The sequence below is a fragment of the Podarcis vaucheri genome (assembly GCF_965113315.1).
Source record: "Podarcis vaucheri genome assembly, chromosome: 4".
NCBI classification, from domain to species: Eukaryota; Metazoa; Chordata; class Lepidosauria; order Squamata; family Lacertidae; genus Podarcis; species Podarcis vaucheri.
This window is the reverse complement of record NC_138762.1, coordinates 32270525-32285944: the sequence shown is the minus strand read 5'-3', so window position 1 is coordinate 32285944 and position 15420 is coordinate 32270525. Positions and strand designations below refer to the sequence as shown.

The 15420-nt window shown below is 43.0% G+C and overlaps 1 long non-coding RNA gene across 1 annotated transcript; it reads left to right on the top strand.

The window, feature by feature from the left end:
- Positions 1–10951: 10951 nt before the first annotated feature.
- Positions 10952–14510, top strand: LOC309531131. Its single transcript, XR_014219097.1, has 3 exons — positions 10952–11105; positions 13853–14006; positions 14324–14510. It is a non-coding gene; the product is annotated as an uncharacterized lncRNA (long non-coding RNA).
- Positions 14511–15420: the final 910 nt, after the last annotated feature.

The window sequence follows — 15420 nt, the reverse complement described above, 5'->3', positions numbered from 1 at the left end:
ATTGCAGGGACCCTATTTCACATTGAGATATTGTCTAGTGCTACAGTCACCAGGTCACTTAAGCATTTGAAGAATGGAGGCTACATCCTTCAAACATCTGAAAATGACTGAGCCAAGGCTCAGGTGCTATTATACACACTGTTATTCGCTATTATATTATACACATTATATTATACACTATTGTATGCATGCCGGACTTATTAAACAGCAATCCAGTCCAGCAGCCATCATATTGCACTAATTCCTTCCATTTTAAATAGGTCCAAGTGACGTGTGGGAAACAGAAGGCTCAGCTAATCAGTTGTCAGCAGCAGCTCCTTCAGATCAGTTTGCTTGATACTAGAATTCATTATCCGAACAACCATTTGGGGATCTTGCAGGTGCAAATCTGAAGTTTCAAAAAAACAACAACATCTTGCATGATGACATTTTTTAAGAATCTCAGTTTTAATGGCTGGGTTACAGGTGAGAATTTGGACCATGATTTAGAGTCCATTGATATCAACATAGAGCTTCTAGTTTTAATTAATAGACTTTGGGACAGGCATTTAATTAAGGAGGTCTCAGCAAGAACTTTCCCTTACCCACTATCAAGGCAAATAAAGAAAAAGTGTGTGTTAATTAAAGCTGAGCCAAAAGTTCGTTTAAGAAAAAGATTTGGTTCAAAATGGGACGACAGGTAAAAGGTTTACAGCACTTTGTCAAAAGGTACCTATGTGCCTGGCTCAGACTACACATAGGCCAACATCACACCCCAGCACTCCTGAATTGCAACATAGTGTTGTACTTACCAGTTCATTTAAGCTCCTATAACAGACACAAGCCGGCTTCCAAGGGTGAGGCTGATAGGAAATACAGTGGTACCTTGGGTTAAGAACTTAATTCGTTCTGGAGGTCCGTCCTTAACCTGAAACTGTTCTTAACCTGAGGTACCACTTTAGCTAATGGGGCCTCCCGCTGCCGCCGCATGATTTCTGTTCTCATCCTGAAGCAAAGTTCTTAACCCGAGGTACTATTTCAGGGTTAGCAGAGTCTGTAACCTGAAGCATCTGTAACCTGAAGTGTCTGTAACCTGAAGTGTCTGTAACCCGAGGTACCACTGTAGATGGAGTTTACCGTATGTTATCCACATCTGTCATTTACAAGAGCAAGGCCATAAACTACCACAAGATCAACCTCTGAGGCCCTTCTTGTATGTCTGCCAGTGTGATCGGTGGCACAAGAGAGAGAGGGAGGAATTTGATGTCATCCTATTTTGATTGCTCTGTCAGTGCAAGCATTGCTGATTGCCAGACAGAATTATCCCCACTTTCCTGCCACTGTATGCTGTTATAGGGGGTTCTCCCATCCCACCAGAGTGGATTTGGTAGAGGCATGGGAGGTTCAATGTGAGAGAGGTGGAGGGGGAAAGGAGTTGTGGGAGGCACCAGCTGGGGAATGCCCAAGAGAACTGCCCGGAAAAGAAGGCTCAGAGCCAGGGGATTGGTGGTGGGATGACAATGAGTGGTCAGATGGAGCAGACTGGGAGGAGGCGGTGTTGGAAGCTGAAGAGGTAACAGAGTTTAGTGAGCAGGAAGAGGTTGTGTCAGAGGGCAGTCCAGATTGAGAGGCAGGAGAGGAGTGGGGCCAGAAGACAGAGATGAGGCAGGCTCCTGAAGAATCTAGGAAGTCTCCCCCTCCTGCTGTGACCAGCTCCCCTCTCCCCAGTCTCCCAGGACATGCAGAGAAATGTAGAAGGCAGAGCAATGAGAGGCAAGATGGTGGAGCCTTAGGCTGCTGGGAAAGGAACTGAGGAAGGAGCCATAGAGAAAGGTGGGAAAGCAGGGACCTTCAGTCTTCACAACTGCTTCATTTGTGAAAGACCTACTGGGAAAGCTTGCTGTGATCACTAGGCTCACTGGTTTGTTTCTTTGAATTTTAACTTCACTGGCATCAGATGTTTTGTTGTTTTATTGCTGACCTAGGCCTGACTCCAGCTCCTGACTCCCTTTGGCTAGAAAAGGTTCCCAACCCCAGCAACAGGATTTTAACTTTCTAAAGGGCTTCACTTGCTTTAAATGGTATTGTGCTGGTTTGATTAGGTGTTTTATAATTGCTGGGTATATAAATTTTATTTGTCAGCATAGTATGATGATTTTGTAATATGCTTGATGTTATTTGCAGAGAGTAGTTGAATATTGCACACAGAATCCACCTTATGAGAGTAAATGCAGTAAAAGGCGGCTTGTCCATCTTTTAAATAGAACCAATGTGGCATTAATGTTGCAGTTCTGTTTTTTTTTTTTTTTTATCAGCAAGCACTTTGAATTTTATACCCTTACTGCACAATCCTGCAGTTATCTAGTCAGAAGTAAATCCCATGGAGTTCAGCGGGCTTCATTCCCAGGTAAGCGAATCTGCAATTGCAGCCTTAGCAGTTTTGCATTCAGCAATGGATATTTACTTGTCTTTGAGGCTTTTCTTTTTTATGTATCCAATAGAAAGGAAGTTTGCATTCAGGGTCAAAGCAGGGTTCAAGTGCAGTGCTCCTTCTGTGCTGTGTGCATGGCAGCCCGCTGATACAAGGATGACACGCTCCCGCTGTCTTTCGTTATTAATCATTAGTGGTGGTGTTTGTGTGCTCCGGTAGAAGGCAGTGACCCCAATCAGTGTCGGTGAATAATTGTTCGAGATGCTGTACAAACAAAGAAGACAGAGATGTTGCTCCAGAGATTTATTGAAGATTACGTGTGTGTGTGACTAGTGGGTGATGTCAGGGAATGAGAGGGAGGGATGCTGGGTGGGGGTGCGAGTGGAAAATACACAATATAATTATTATGGGTTAGTGGTTAGATTATGAGGCTAAAATGGGAGAGACCTGGCTTCAAATCCCCATTCAGCCGCAAATTGCAGAAAAATGAGGAGAATTAAGATTAGAAAAATGAGAAAATGAAACTACTGAAATAGACTGATCTTTCCATCTCTTCTCAAATGCTGGTCTGTCACGAGATACTGTAATCTGGGTGGCTGTTTCAGGAAGGAAAGAGAGAAAGCAAATTATTCTTGAATGCTGAATTTTGTCTGTTTGTCCACAAACTACCAGGAAACGCAGAAATCCTATTTCATGGTGTTTTCTTTTTCCTTCAGTCTTTGGGGAGGGAAGACAACCATAGGGTTGTTGTTGTTGTTTAACCAAAGGTAGAATTCAGTGTTAACTTTCATCCATCTCAAATTTGGAATCAACAGCAGGCTCAGATTAAGGATGCCCAGAAGCTATTTGAATAAAGCTTCTCTTAGTCTAAGCAAAACCCTCCATGTCTCTCAGATGCCTTGTTCAAGCAAGGGTATCCCAGATGTGTGGGGCAGGTAGGGATGCAGAATTTGACCCATCAGGCATCTTCATGTGGCTTACCAGGCCATTTCCCTCAAACCATGCCCATTTGCCCCATATGTGTCATATGAGATCAGGTGTTGGGCAGGTAAGGATGCAACTGAATCAGCTGATCTTGCAGAAAGATCCACCATCAGCTGATGGTGTGGAGTTCAATCCAGGTTGTAACAGTTCCTAATGTGGAGACATTCCCTTTTTGGGGGACACTAGTCAACACTGCCTTAGTAAGTGGTAATTTATATATCTGAATATCTGAAGTATATATCCAGAATATCTGAAGGGGTGTCTCCATCCCCATCGTTCTACCCGGACACTGAGGTCCAGCGCCGAGGGCCTTCTGGTGGTTCCAGGCAGAGGGCCTTCTCTGCAGCGGTGCCCGCCCTGTGGAATGCCCTCCCACCAGATGTCAAAGAGAACAACAACTACCAGACTTTTAGAAGACATCTGAAGGCAGCCCTGTTTAGGGAACTTTTAATGTTTGATGCATTATTATTGATGCATGATGTATTTTAAAATTTTGTTGGAAGCCACCCAGAGTGGCTGGGGAAGCCCAGCCAGATAGGCGGGGTATAAATAAATTATTATTATTATTATTATTATTATTATTATTATTATTATTATTGATATCCCTTGAGGTTAGACAGGGCTAGCTGTTGGAATAGAAAAGAGCCTGGGCTCACTGCTACACCACCTATTCTATTTTATTCTAATTAGAGAGCCAATGTGGTAAAATGGTTAAGAGTGTTGGACCTGGCAGGGTGGGGTGCAGATCCCCACTCAGCCATGAAGTTCACTGGGTGATCTTGGGCCAGTCACCACCTCTCAACCTAATCTTCCTCACAGGGTTGTTGTGAAGGTGAAATGGGGGAGGAGGAGGAGAGCCACACCCACCAACTTGAGCTCCTTTTTTATTCACCACATCTCCTCCAAGGAGATTGAGGCAACATGCTTATTTTTTGTCCATTTTATCTTCACAACAACCCTATGGGGTCAGAGAGAGAGAGAGAGAGAGAGAAATTGTGTTTACTTCAATATCATCCAGGTTGCTTCTTGTTGGAGTGGATCAAATGTGTGTTTTATGACAGTCCCCGTGGACCCACAATCATGAGAGGTATGTGGCCATCTGATTTGACTTTGTAGTCAAATCAGCCATGCCCTGAGGAAACCCTCCTTTGGTAGTTCAATAAGAGTCATGAAATAGAGCCATTGCTCTCATGTCTCAGCCAAGTGCATGGTGCAAGGAGAGGGGAAAAGGACTTAATCAGCAGCAGCCCAGAAGCTTCAGTCTGCTGTGCGGATTGTTTTACTGTGACAGTCTCGAACAATAGAAGCAAGCAGGGAAACATCTTTCTCATCCAGCAGTCAATACTAGGGTGGGATGCTGCATTCCTATCTCCCAGGGAGAGAAAAATCAAACCATGGAGGCAGCCTTGAAGATGAAAGGCTGCTTTGCACAAGTTTCCAGTGACCCTTAAACACAGAGGCAGAGGGAAGAAGAACAAATTGCTGTTAATTTTTGTTTTATCCTTGTTCTCTAGTTTCTTTCTTTTTTTTAATAAGCACAAATGCTGAAGGCAGCCAAGGAATACAATGGAACCCTTATGTGTATGTGTGCACGCTAGCATCATATTTGCAGTAGAAATTGGTTTGGGGTATTTTCAGCTTGGAAAAGCCCTCCCACAGAGAGGAAATTCTACAGAAAAAAGCACCCCTCTAAATGCTGCTGCTTATTACCAAAGGGTTAGAGGAGCCCACTACATGTAACTAGAGGTGATAAGAATTAAGAGGGGATGCAGGAAAATGTGAAACTGGCATTCTGAAGCTATCCAGCTCAGCATCACCTACTCTGACTGGCAGGTCACATTTAGAACCAAACCTACTGAACTCTCACTTTCCAAAATAATATGCAAACCAAAACACAGCCATCCTTTGAAACTTACTCTTTGCTGAAATGCAGTGCAGCAATCCAGCCAAGTAATGTGCACAATAATGACTAAAGAAGGTTAAAGTGTGCATTTAAGTGCATACTTTAAATAACATGCAAAATGCATTATATTGGGAATATAATATAATGCATAGTACTGTAGCACCCTGCTTGAGGTTAACGCTTAGCTGGAATGAAATATTCAACGCAGCAATAGAGAAATTAATAATTTATTTGTCAGACAAATAAATGAGAGACACAGTGGTATATGGATACCAAAGCTCTGCCCACTCCAGCCCTGTTAGCCAGCACTTATATTCCCTCAGCCCAGCCCCCTTGCTCCTCCTTTGGCTGCCTCTGTCCAATCAGCCTGGTTGAAATTCCTATTGGCTGTTTGCTAGAACCAATCATAAAAGATACACCCATTTCCTATTACCTTTTATGGGAGACAAAGAGCTATATTCCCTTCTATCCATAAATGGCAGACAAGTAGCCATATATCTTACATTTACCTCGACTAGGCACCTTAATTACCAGATAACCTTTGGCCCCTGTTGCCCTATTCACTGCAAAACAGATGGCTAAAGCAGATGGTGCATGGTTTTTAATTTTTATCTTAAAGAGATCTTGGGTTCACCTTCTCACACACCATCAATGAAATAAGAATCTAACATAAGAATCTAACATTTCTTACTTTCTAAATCCTTTGCATAATTACATTTAAGTCAATATATTTCATACATAACATAGATAGATTTTTAGAAGGAAAGGAACTTAGTAAAAAGGAATTTAGTAAAAGCTAAGTTCTCTAAGTTCTCTGAAGCTTCAAAGCAGCGTCAGAGAGAAGCCTTTTTCCTTAGCCAGCTGCTGTTTCTATTAGCTCTTGCCCTTTTAACCTTATGAAAATGTGGCTCAAGTTTAATAGGAGGCACAATAATTATTACTATTTACCAACTCTTAATTGTGTTTTTGCAGCTTGATTGTATTCTGTAATTTGTATGGTCAGTGTGACCTTTTGCTCCCAGCCTGTAATTTCCCTTTACAACCCTGAAGCTCTGCTTATAGATCAGTGGGGCCCTTAAACAGGAAGATAAACAGCTGCCAGAGTATTCAACTGGTTTCTGCCTGGCATGAGAGATACAAAACATTTACAAATATATTTTTAAAGCTCATTTTAAAAATCCAGGTCTTCATCAGATGCCTCAGTACAATGGTACCTCGGGTTAAGTACTTAATTCATTCTGGAGGTCCGTTCTTAACCTGAAACTGTTCTTAACCTGACGCACCACTTTAGCTAATGGGGCCTCCTGCTGCTGCCGCGCCACCAGAGCACGATTTCTGTTCTCATCCTGAAGCAAAGTTCTCAACCCGAGGTACTATTTCTGGGTTAGCAGAGTCTGTAATTTGAAGCGTATGTAACCTGAAGCATATGTACCACTGTATATGAATACAAATGTGAATATTAGAGAAATTCACACAAAAATGCTGGTGAATTTTCAAGTTTATTTTTTTTAAGAATTGCAAACTGATGTTGAAATGAGGAGAACAGAAAATGTGGAGAACAGGAAAAATGAGAAACTGCAATTGACATATTCACCCATGCCCAGTCGAGAGCACAAGTGGACAGAACTCTTACAGAAGTCTTGCATACTCCCACATATTCTATCCCCCCCATCACATTCCAGAACTCAATAAGCACTTTGACCTGAGCAGGACCCCAAATTTAATCAGACTGAACTTAAATTTAAACTAAATTTCCTTTTAGGCATAACTCAGTAGAAACTTTACTATATATAACAGTGGCAAAGTTAGAATAATTGAATAATAGAATACTGAACTCAAAGTAGAAAGTCACATGGCTATGTTCCCTTAAGCATAACCATCTGGTAGTGTTTGAAATGGGTGGTAAAGTTTTCTTGATGTATTAATGTTGTTTTTGATTAAGCAACAGAGCCACCTAAAGAACATTTTTGTGGTTAGGAATATTATGAGGAAATGCACAGAAAAAGATTGGATGAATGTGAAGACATGTAAAGAACCCAAAAGCAAATTAGGATGAATGTTTATTGTGATATAATCACACCGTAAACAAATCAGAATGAATAGTCAGTGAAGAGCGGACATAGTCAACACACTGTGCAAGCTTTGTGCAAGCAACTCAGAATGGATGCTGAATAAACAGTTCATCTGGAGGAGCCCACAATTATATATAACAATATCCATAGAGAAACCAGAAGGAAACTACCATCCTTGTGACGGCAGCTAATGAACATCAGTGGTATATCAACAGTCTTATAGCTACTGTCAAAATATGGTTGTGTAAATGAGAGTGGAGTACTAGTTATTTGAAGACAAAATTCAAATGAAACTCAGCATGAAGATACTGAATTTATTGCTAAGTATTGTAACATTCAACCCATCTGTTTGTATTGGCATATTTTCTCATTTCAATACATCGGGCTAGGATGCTAGTGAAAGCCACACATATCCTTTACATATAAATATGGAATGAAAATAGAGAAATGTAAAGATGATGGCGACAACTGCTAAATCACTGCATAGTTCCAGCCGTGTCTGATGCTGTGCAGGTGAAGAAGACAGTGCTTGTCTGCCTAAGGGACAAAACTGTATCTTCGTCATTTTGCAGTTGAGCTATTGGTTGGGCAGTCAGCATGTATCAGCTTGGTCTTAGGGAGGCAATTTAATGGAAGCTGAAAGGTCAAAGATAAAAATATAAATCTGAGCTCCTCTGCCTCCCCTCCCCCCTTACTGCCAAAACTAAGGCTCTAAGCCTCCCAGGGGGACGCGGGTGGCGCTGTGGGCTAAAGCCTCAGCGCCTAGGGCTTGCCGATCGAAAGGTCGGCGGTTCGAATCCCCGCGGCGGGGTGCGCTCCCGCTGCTCGGTCCCAGCGCCTGCCAACCTAGCAGTTCGAAAGCACCCCCGGGGGCAAGTAGATAAATAGGTACCGCTTACCAGCGGGAAGGTAAACGGCGTTCCGTGTGCGGCTCTGGCTCGCCAGAGCAGCGTTGTCACGCTGGCCACGTGACCCGGAAGTGTCTCCGGACAGCGCTGGCCCCCGGCCTCTTGAGTGAGATGGGCGCACAACCTCCCAGGGCAGAACTCTTATTTGCTTTGGGTTTCAATTGTTTACTAGTCCTACTCAGTTGATTTATATACAGCATTTTTCGGAAACCTACCTTTACTCAAAGCAGGTCACGCACACAACCGCACCCAAATATAGTCTAAATACAGTACAATGCATAAGAAAATGTATAATATTCCTACTACATAACACTAAAAAGTAAGTAATTAACAGCTCATTTAACATGCATCGAAATGTAAGTGACCATAAAGGTTAAAAAAACACATTAACTCCAAAAGGATCTCTAATGCCGATAATGTCAGTGCATATCCATGCTACTCCCAACCATCTTCTATATGTCAACCCAAAGTTCCAGAAACATCATGGCCTTCTGAAAGCTGGAGGGTGAGGCAAAGCCATCTCCTGAGTAGACACATTAAAGGCCATTGACCTAAATTAGGCATGTTCATTAATTTCTATGGTCTACTCTGGCTACCACTCAATGTCTAGGGCATTTTAGTTTAGGGGTGGGGTGGGGAGAGATGTGACATTGGCATTGTGTGGGGAAAGTGGTTAGAGATAGTCTTTTCTCCTTCTGTCATAACGCTAAAATTCAGGGGTGCCAACTTGAATAAGATATTGGGGGAGGTAACTGCTGCTCCGCAAAACCAATCACATGACATAGTGCACACACACCATGTGAATGGCAATGGCCATTAACTTTAGAGGGCTGCAGCCCCCTCATATATTTTGTTGGGGGAGTGGCGAAGGGACCTTGGCCCCTGGGAGTTGGCTCCTATGCTAGAATTCATTGACACCAATGAAGCTGAATATTGATATAGGCCAGACAAAAGGAGGTACTTCTCTGCACAGTGCATAGTTAAATCATGGAGTTTGCTAGCACAAGAAGTCTTGATGGCTGCTAGCAAAATGCCTCTGAATGCTAATTTCTAGGGAATGTGAGCAGGAGAGTGTTGTTGCCCTCACATTCTGCTTCTGGGCTTCCCATAGACATCTGGGTGGCAACTGTTGGCACAGGATTCTGGACTAGATGTGGCTTTGGTCTGATCCAGTGAGACTCTTCTCATGCTCTTAAGTTCTATATGTTATTAAAAAAACAATTAAACAAATTCATGGTGGATTGGTCACTGTGGGAAAACAAAATGCTGGAGTAGGTGGAGATGTTGTCTGTTCCAGTTGGGCTTTTCTTACATTCTTATGATCTTAAAGTCTCAGGTTCCATCCTTGGCATCTTCAGGTAAGACAGAAGGGCCTGGGAAGACTGTGGTTGGAGACTCTGGAGAGTCACTGAGAGTCAAAGGAAACAGCACTGAGCAAGATCTTCTGACTCCATATCCGTGAGCTTCATATCCCCCTTTGCTTGAATTAAATTACATGCCATAGTATCTGTAAATCTTGCTATCTAAAGGCATCCCAAAGTCAAGTGCATTTATACTGACAATATAATTCTTTTGAATCTTAAAAAATTAAAAATCAATGTAATTATGAACTGAGTAGTAGATCTGTGCTGTATAATTCCAAAAAGATTGAAGCCAACTATTTAGGGGAATTACATTAAGTATGTCCTGGAGGTGAGGTTGGAAATAATTGCTAAGAAGCTCGTTTAATGGTCTAACATTGAATACTGGCGTGACCTTCTGTACCTGGGAGCTCGAGACTAATTAGAAGGGAAGGGAAATTGGGGTCCGAAAATCAATATAAATTATGCAAACTGGACAAAAATGCTAATGGGATAAAGCATGGACAAAAAAATAATAAAAATCTTAACACAGCTTCATTGACTAGTGTCGTGCTATCATTATGCTTTTAAGGAATAATTTCTGAACAGAAGTCTGGAGATCTTTACTGCTAATTTGCTTGCAGAAAAGACAGTTCACAATCTGCTGCTACCTCTGCCAAAAATTCTGTCTTCTTCCATTATCTCACTTCCTAGAAGGCACATGGTAGATGGAAAAATGGGAGGTGTGATGCCAAAACACAATTTTTCATTCTAAGATATTACAGAACTGTGTCGCTAGAGAAGCTAACAGTCTTCCACTATCCCCTCACATGGGTAAGTCACATGTTAGAATGCTGGCGTTCAACTTCCTCTCTTCTTCCCTTCTTTTCTCTGCTATGACAATGATCCTTTCACTTGGGACTTAACACCAGTGAGAAGCCCTGTCAGTTTTCGGTGACATGAGTCCTAGGAGCATTAATATATAGTGCTTTTAAAAATATTCTCTTTTACTTTCCTGCAGAAATCATCTTTATCTTGTAAATTCTTGACTGGTCTGCTTTTCAGAGCCATAGGCTCCCAGAGACAGTTCAAAAGTAAAACCTGGGAGATGGAGAAGTTTCTGTACTTTGTCTATCTCTTTCTCTCTCCCACTGGATGGTGGGTTGAGGCATGACTGCTGGCTGAGCATTCAGGTGACACCACACACTCTTCCCTATGTGATTTTATTCCATCACAACACCCACTGTGAATCCAACTCCAGGGACTGCCTTCAAGGTTCTGAATACTGTTCATTGCTTACTTTTTCTTCATGTGTTTCACAGTGTTCTCTCTGACAAAGACAGTTGATGGGGTCAAGGAGAGAGGCTCATCTCTACTCCACCCGCAGTGGCTAGGATACAGTCAGCTGTTCCCTGTAGAGATGCCCATCTGCTTCTCTTAGACAGGCCCTTGCATCCTGGCAAGCTCATAGACTACCAAGACCTAGGGGTGAACATCAGAGGAAGCGAAGCATATCTCAGCAAACCCTCTATTATGGCCCCAGATTCATGAGCCAGGGGAAAGGAGTGCAAGGGCTCTGTAAGACAGCCCCCCTGCTGGATGGATGCAAGTAGCTGTCCGGAAGAGAGGAGGAGGAGGAGGAGAGGGAAAATAAAACACATGTAGGAAGAGTGCAGCCAATCAGGGAGAGAAGGAAACTAGCTGCCCATAGCAGCGTGTGTGGTGGGACAGAGCTTCCACCAGGGGCACTGTGGCTTACCTAGACATGGGAGGAGTGGCGATGAGCTCAGGGTCATGAAGAAGGACTAGTGGGAGCACCCAATGGGTAGGGGGACTCCCATTGTTACAGCTGTGAGACCTTGCCCTTCCAAATGTCAAGGAAATTCTGCTTGGGGGTTCAAGTGTGGAGGCTCACACAAAACGTACTATATAGGCAAAAATATGTCATCTTAGCTGCTCATCCTCTAGCCCAGTAGTTCCCAATTAGGGGTGTGGGGAGCCCTGGGTGTCCATGGAATGCACCCAGGGGTCTGTGGCCCTATCCCTTGCCTCCCCCCTCCTATTTATTTTTTGTTTGTTGTCATTTTTGCATGATAATATCACACATTTTATGGTCTGTTTCGGCGCTGTGTGATTTTTCAATATATTGGCCAAAATCGGTTTGGAAATCACACCACAATAACAATTTTGACCCAACAATACGCAGCAATATATTGCTCCTCATGTGAGGGAGAGCAAGGCAGCCGATTTCACACAATGATCTCAGCCAATAACGGTGCTGGTCCGAGCTGCCTTCCCTCACACTAAGGGAAAACAGGGCAGCCAATTGTGAGGTGCTGTCTTCCCCTCATGCTGATGGAGAAGAAGAAGAGTTTGGCTTTGATATCCCACTTTATCACTACCCTAAGGAGTCTCAAAGCGACTAACAATCTCCTTTCCCCTTCCTCCCCCACAACAAACACTCTTTGACGTGAGTAAGGCTGAGAGAACAGGGCAGCTGATTGCTCTCACTTCAAGGCACTGTGGCACTACCTTCCCCTGGCACTGAGGTGATTCCGCTTCCTCTCTGACTTCCAATCTCTGACTGCTCCTTTCCTCATCCTGATCTCCAATTTCAGACATCATATTTTGGAATATCACGATGTTTAGTTGCTGATATATCACAGTGTTGAACACCAGATATCGCTCAGCCTTAGTCTCGTTTTTTTAGTATACCTAAATTCCTTTGCTTATTAGGGGCTACCCCACATTTTGTTCAAAAAAAAAAATGCTTTGCAGAGGTAACTACCATAGAGTTATCAAAATTTTCAAAAGTAGGAGGTCTGTGATTTGGCTTTTGAAAAATAGGGGGTCCTCAGTAATTAGCTGATTGGGAACCACTGCTCTTGCCCAATCACCTTTCTGCTATCCCAGCACCTCCTTGCCCCTGCATCCAACAAGTCCTTGAAATGCAACCTTATTCAACCTATTTTCACTGTACCTATCAGAACTCTTCTCGTAACTTCTTTAGTGATGTGTCCCCCCTCCCAGTTTAAGGTTCCCCCTTAACTGTCTTTGCCAGCTTTGTGGTCAGACCTCACTCTGCCATATGTGACACTCACAAGTAAGCAGTAGCAATGCTAGTGTTGGGACAATGGACCCATGCCTCATTCTCATCAAATGCACTAGTACTGCTAGCTTATAATAAAGGGAAGTCCTATTGTGTGGTTAGCAGACAACAGAATGGTGATGTCAGCCATTGACTAGACTTGCCATAAATATAGGGAACCTGGTCTACTGCCCATGCCTTCCCCACAGTACATTACTTTCAGCCTTTTTAACTTCCAGCTCTAATCACTGCCTGGAGGGACCCTGAGCTTAAATAAACACATGCCAGGGCTCAATTACTGTAGGGCTGCTGATGACCCCAGCCTGGCCCAGATAAAAGTAGGGGAAGAGGCCATTTCATGCTATCAGGTTGTTGGGATAGTTTTCTCTAATTAAACTGGAAAACGAAAAGAGGGAAGGTTTCGTGTGCTGCTTAACAGCCCAGACATCAAAGTAGAGGCATTATGTTCTCCATTGTAGAAGATACAAGGGAAGAGCTAGGAACACTTCAGTCACTCTCAGACATAATAAAAAGGGAAACAGAAGAAAAAGGAAGGAAAGTGTGTTAATGTATGAAAACAAATGAAAATAAAAAGAGTCTTGCTCTTAGCAGTGCTTGTTACTGTCACAGCTGTTGCCTTCAAAAGAAGATCTAACAGTTGCTTGGCACCCATGGAAAGAGGAAGCACTGTATCTGGGTCCCAAACAGCATCTTGCTAAGGTCAAACTCTCTTTTCGTGAGAAAGCCCAGCTTCTTCAGGCTTCTCTGCTCATTTGACCACACTGCCTGTTTTCATGACCGGCTCATGACCGGGGGAGTGTGAAAGGCAAAGTTTGAAAACAGGAATCAGATTAAGCAAGAAGGTATAGCAAGTTGATCAGTACATTAGTGCAGAGCAAGGGAATGAAATAGCCGAGTCCAGTTTTTGGTGTTGGGTCAAAATTGGCCCAAATTATTGTATTGGGGGAATACCCTTCTGGTCAAAAGATCTGTCCCTCACTGTCAAATAAGCACATATGATGATGACCAATGTGGATGGTGCACATTGGAATTGGTGGGGCAGACAGCATGAATGCCAATATTAGGTGGAGACAAAGACAATGACAGGCAGATGAAGGCAACTAAACTTATCTTCTTCTTTAATGAGTTCTACAAAGGCAACACTGAAACTAAAAAGGAGGATGCTGACTGCCAGTGTCACCTCTTGGATTTTCTTGAGGGCAGACTCAAGTTGGACAATGCCCTGTTCAGCCTCATGGACCAGCCTTCACTGACGATGGCACAAAGAATATTCCTTCAGGGTAAGTGTTTTACTCCTAATTGTTGTTTGGATATACTACAGCTGGAGAAATAGGTGGGGCAACAAATCACAAATAAGTATTGAAAGTTTTCTTTCAGTTCCTCATAAAAGCTACAACCTGACCAATTTAACAGAAGCTAAAATTAGATGGGGACGGGTTGCTTTATGGCCTCCTGACATCCCCCCCCCCTTCTTCTTCCCCTGACTGAAAATTAATACTGCACAATGGGCAATTTAGATTTCCATGCATTTAAATGAATTAACCTCTGGAAATAACTGCAGACCTTTTTCTCTTCCTACTTTCTTTTTTATCTACAGGAGAAGTGGTGACCCCTGTTCAACACACACTCCTTGTCTCCCTGAACTTCTTTCTGCATCCTGCAGCAAAGAAGACCGAAAGGAGGTGGCCTCCATTTTGACTTGTACAGTTATCAGGCATGGAGGAAGAGGGGGGGAAATGCAGATTTGAAAGTATGCACAATTGGGAATAGTATGGTAAAAGGAACAAGACACTGACAAAAATACAATTTGATGTTTATCTTATTTCACAATATTCTCTGTATAATTTACATAAACACACACACTTTTGAACCACTGACAGCTTGATGAGTACTAAAAAGGAAATGTTTTTTTTTAAAAAAAAAAATCTTCCCTGAAGGGAAAATACCTCAAGGGAGAGGAGTGATTCGTCATCCATTTTGGCTATCACTCATTTCTCAGCCTAAACAGTTACTTCCCCAGAGGCTCCATGATTGATCAGAAGCAGCAAGATCCCCCCCCCCTTGCCTGCCCCAAATCTCTTTCCTTGCAATTCCTCCCACCAGCTTGTTTTCCCTCCCTTTCCCAGTCCTGTCTTTACTAGCACTATGCCTGGGGCTCTGCAAAAAGATGGAAGCGAAAGAAACAAGCCTCTGGGGGAAATGTGTGACAAAGCTGTGAGGCGCTGAGATAGAGAACAAGAGGGCCGGTCCTCGTGGAGCGCCAGAGGCAACGTCCATTCCTCTGGCATTACTCACAAATTCTCACATGCCATCCCAGCAGTGTAGGTGGGGGCAGGATGGAGAGATGAAGAATAAGACCTCTGAGAAGAAGGAAGGAAGCGTTTCAAAGTGGAAATGCTGCCAGAGAGATAGGTTTTGAAGCTCTCTAAAAGAAACAACTATATTTCTAATCTGGCCCAGCTGCACTTTGTGGCACCCAACTCCTGTGGGAGATCTGTTGGACAGTTAGCATGGCCACAATTACCTATCCCCTGTTAAATTACCTATCCTTCTTCATTGAAGAAGAAGAAGAAGAAGAAGAAGAAGAAGAAGAAGAAGAAGAAGAAGAGTAGTAGTAGTAGTAGTAGTAGTTTGGATTTGATATCCCGCCTTTCACTCCCTTTAAGGAGTCTCAAAGTGGCTAACATTCTCCTT